At 38.4% G+C, this 4,762-nt stretch overlaps 1 long non-coding RNA gene across 5 annotated transcripts; it reads left to right on the forward strand.

The window, feature by feature from the left end:
- Positions 1 to 307: 307 nt before the first annotated feature.
- On the forward strand, positions 308 to 4,393 carry LOC119327552. 5 transcript variants are annotated; one of them, XR_005158558.1, is made up of 4 exons: positions 308 to 722; positions 808 to 904; positions 1,172 to 2,423; positions 4,020 to 4,393. It is a non-coding gene; the product is annotated as an uncharacterized LOC119327552 (long non-coding RNA). The 5 variants fall into 5 exon arrangements; XR_005158560.1 differs by lacking the exon at positions 4,020 to 4,393 and adding an exon at positions 3,439 to 4,013; XR_005158557.1 differs by lacking the exon at positions 4,020 to 4,393 and having other exon boundaries at positions 1,172 to 1,906; positions 2,365 to 4,013.
- Positions 4,394 to 4,762: the final 369 nt, after the last annotated feature.

The raw sequence follows: 4,762 nt of genomic DNA on the forward strand, positions 1-4,762 counted from the left end.
CCAATAATAAGATGACGCAGCACCTAAAATAGTCTCTGGACAAAATTTATGAAGTGGCATCTTGTATATTTCGTCCCATGCTTCATGCATTCATTATGGTGGCTTCAGAGTCCTGGAATCATCACTTGTAACTCCGTTCTTATTCCCCTTGCGCATGCCATCATCTCCATGCTTGAACTTGCTCCAAGGTTCATCTTTCTTGTCCAAGCTAGGCCCTTCATTTGTAAACAAAACAAATGTATCCAATTTAGGCAGCATCATATTCTCATGAACATTAGAATTGTTACCAAGAAACGAAAGTATCTGATAATTCAATTGGCGTGCGCGAGCTCTAGTAATCGGTCCAGTGTGTATAGCAGCAGGGGCTGTGGGTGTAACAATGGTATTGATGTCCTCATCAGCATGGTGATCCTCTCCTCCCCTACATGACTACACCATCATGGAATCTTCTCATATTTAGATGGAGATCATCAATACATGATCTTGCTGGAGCCGCTCTTTCCATACATGGCTAGCTGCAGTGCCGGGCGACCAACACGATCCAGCGGACATGATGATCCACGGAGAGCAAGATGCTACGTACGTATACCCATCATGATGGCCGGCGATTCCCCTTGGATGAAACGACTGGCGCGATCTAGCATATATGAAGATCCACACATAGCAAGATGTATATATGTTTTGCCAGTAGCAGGAGGTTCCTTGATTCTTTACACCATCAGGTCCTGACGCTCTCCCTCCCTCTCCTTGATTCTTTATACCATCAGGTCCTGACGATCTCCCTCCCTTTAATCATGGATAATGCAGACAAAGCAGATCAAATCCTTTGTGGAGTGCGGCATCAGATAAACGGATATTGCACAAGCCCAGGTGATCGAGCTAGGCACCGGTAACTACATAAAAGGTACCATCTATTTCTCTATAAATTACAGCATATGGTCAATAGATTGTTATATATTTTGATCTTTTTTATTCTTCTGTATCGGACTTAGTAGGCCCTAACAATGACATAAGACGATGTCTGCAGTATGTCTGATGCAATTATTTGCTACATATTTTAGATGTATTGTGTGAACGGAAGATCATGCTTATGCATTCTTCCTTGCTCCGCCTACTCTTTGGTTTCTGGTGACACATTGCAGCAGAATCACATCTTGATGATGTTGATTAGGTCGGGAAACTTCTCCTGGAAATCATGGATAAACAGAACTACAAAAGCTTGGAGATAGAGAAATAATAGAACGACTTCCCGCTCATTCTTGGACTGTCAGGTCATGCGTGCAGACTGCTAGAAAGTTGGAGAAATTTACATTTAGCAGCAAGAAGGTGAGCTGCACATACTTCCTATGTACCTACACAAGCCCTGTGGTATGTATATCAGATGGTAGTGTATTTCACGGTTTTATGTTTATGTTGACTTAATTTGTGTTTTTTTTTCCTATGTAGTCTATTATTCAGAAGTTCAATGATTTATACCAATGTTGGACAGAATGATTTTTAATATTAATGCTACTTTCATCTGAAGCTTTATACTTTGTATGCACTCTGATCTTCAGAAGTTGAGGTTCATCTGCAGCTTAAACTTAGTTAGATCTACGAGCTTCTATGTGGAAATTCTTGGCAAAAAAGAATTCAGAAAGCTTGGCGGTGGAGCGTAGCGTGTTTTTCTTGGTGTGACGTACATGGACATGTTGCTGAAGAAGAACAAAAGGGAAATCTCACGTGGGCGAGTGAGCAGTTCAGTGTTGGTGGTTTGCTTTGGTCGTTCCACATCCTAGAGAAGACAGTTTGGTCGCCCTCGACGTACAAAAGAAAACGACATGAATTTGTGGTTTTGGCGTGATCGCCAATGACACTCCTGGAGTGCATTCTAACTGGCTGCAACCTCCTCCTCGAAAATGAACAGGTAACGGCAGGTTGATGCGTGCCTAGCCATAACTGGTACTGTAAATCAATGGCTCGATTACGATTTTCCCTTAACCATCACATGTCAATATATTTATAGGTGATTACTTATTTTAGTATATGTTCACACCTGCAAGATGATGCTAATTAAGTTCAACACAGGCAAGCTACTATCATTAGTAGTAGGGCAGCAAAGTTCTTCTGGCATCGAGACTACAGAAATGAACCAAACGTCGAGACCAGATGAAGCGGGTTATAATTTATCATGGTTTTTCATTATGTGATGTGACAAGATGTTCGTAATGCTATTTTCCGCAAATGTATTGGTGCATGCTTAACTACTGAACTTTTTAATTCAGCTCTCTTATCTTCAGTTTGTAAAGTTAAATTTGTATTATTTTTGATATACACATGATTATGCATATTCAATTTCTTTTCGTCAATGGTGTTATCTCTCAGGCAAGGGATGGATAACTTCAAGGACAAGTTTGCTGAAAAGTTTCTAACTTATTACCAAGGTACTCAACCATAACACTGCATGAATCCCCATTTTCTTGCTGATGTAGCCATACAAACTTTGAAACTTTAATGTCCTTGATAGTATTGCTTCTACAAAACTTATTTTAATATTGCATGTAAATAGTTATAATTTCATATATATATTCTTATATATACCAAACTTGCAGATTATTGGTACACACATCTACAAGTCGTAATTAAAGGTGTCATAAGAAAAAAGAGAAATAGCTACAAATTACCACAAACTTAATGAAAAACATGCGACCTTTTATTTTAGTAGATAAAATTATATAGCCATTAGATAATATTTTATGTAGAGAAATTACCGAGCATTGCCATTAAAAAATTATATAATGTAAAAAATGTTTCGGTCCTGCCTTTTTTGTTTTTCTTATTCTCCACCACATGTACGTTGCTTGCCTCATGGGATCCTAACAAAAAAACTTTTATTTTCTCCACCTTCCATGACTCATGGGATCTTCATTAAAAAAACGCTACATCAGAAGCTAGCCTAGAATGCTCATGTACGCATGCATTCTCCATCACGTGGACCTTACTTGCGTCATGGGATCCTCAAAAAAAGATGCAGCACAAGCTATCCTGGCTTGCTATATATACAACACATGTACTCATCGAAAAATAAGCAAACTAACACAAAAATTAGAATCATCTAACCATTGATACGATGGATACTTATATTTCAATAAAAACTAACTGATCCGATTCAACCTTTTTCTTGAGACGATATCATATCTAACTTATAGGAGAGCGACTACATGTTGGTATCAACTGTGTACCAGCTAAGAAGTCGCATGGATGTGATGAGTTTCTAGATTTCTTTTCATGGACTAGAATTGACTATATGCACCTGCGGTTAGACAAAGGATGCGCAGGAAGCCTGGAACACACATGGTAAGGGAAACTGTGAGGGCACATGTGATGTGACCTTCATCACCATCCGGATCTTGGGGTGGGCAAATGTTATATGTCTTCATTGTTGACTACCTTCAGCAGGGTCATGCTGATGTTATAGGAGAAGGCATGGAACTCCACTGCCATCAACTTGCATTAGTGCAGATAACTTGGCGGCCAGTTCCATAGGGAGATTCACGAAGGAGGGCAGTTGGAGCCTTGAAGTAAAACAACAAGCTAGCAGGGGTGATATTCGAGGACTCCTCTTTGTTGGAAACACCGTGAGTTGTAACAGGGAGAAAAGGGAGAAAAGAAATTAAGAGGAAAAAAGAGGGCACAACATGAGCCCTTCGCTAAAAGTTCGTGCGTGTGCGTTCGTATGATTTTGATGTGGTCGTTCGTGTGGACGAATTTCAACACTCTTGGACGCTTGGTATCCTTGGCTCTGTGCGCAAGGACGTTGACTAGGATGTATTGATACACGGCTACACGAGAAAGATTGGTGAAGCAATCTTATTTGCAGAAAACGTAGATCTTGTCTTATATGTGTTATTTTCTTATATTATGCAACCATCATCAAGTATATCCAGATTTAAATGGGAAAAGTATATCATGGTTGTTGGAGGACAAGGATGATATTTTCCCTAAAAGCAAAATTATAGCCGAATCTTTTTTTTTTGCAGGGGGAGGATAACTGAATCTATATATTCATGCATGTCGACAAAAAAGATGCCCTTAGAAAAGGACTTGAATCTTCTTTGCTTCTGCTTACAATTATTAGAGGTTCTTAACTAATTACAATCTGGCAATGCACATAGTTTCAGATCCTTACCACAGGAGACATGTCACTTCTTACAAGATAGTAAAAACAATGCTTGCAGAAAGTTTGAAATGTTATTGTCCGCCAATGTATTGTTGTATGGAAAATTGCTGAACTTTTCTATTCCGCATCTTCAGTTTGCATAGTCAAGTTTGTATTATTTGTGATATACACATGCTTATGCATATTCAATTTTTTCAGTCAATGGTGTTATGTCTCAGAGAAGGGATGGATAACTTCAAGGGGAAATTTGCTGAAAAGTTTCTAACTAATTACCAAGGAACTCCACCATAACACTGCATGAAACGATATTTTGCTAATGTAGACCCACGAACTTAGAAAATTCGATGTCTTTGATAGTATTACTACTAGAAAATTATTTTAATATTGCATGTAAATGGGTATAATTTCATATATATATTCCTATATATACTAAACATGCAGATTATTGGTACACACATCTACAAGTCGTAAGTAAAGGTGTCATTTTTAGACTGTCCTTAAGAAATTTAGATATTCCTATATGAAACCATTAACACCAACGTGATTATATAAAAATAATCTTAAAATGGAGAACCATGCTAGAAACACCATTAAACAAGATAA

The sequence above is a fragment of the Triticum dicoccoides genome, chromosome 7A (assembly GCF_002162155.2).
Source record: "Triticum dicoccoides isolate Atlit2015 ecotype Zavitan chromosome 7A, WEW_v2.0, whole genome shotgun sequence".
In the NCBI taxonomy this organism is placed as follows: Eukaryota; Viridiplantae; Streptophyta; class Magnoliopsida; order Poales; family Poaceae; genus Triticum; species Triticum dicoccoides.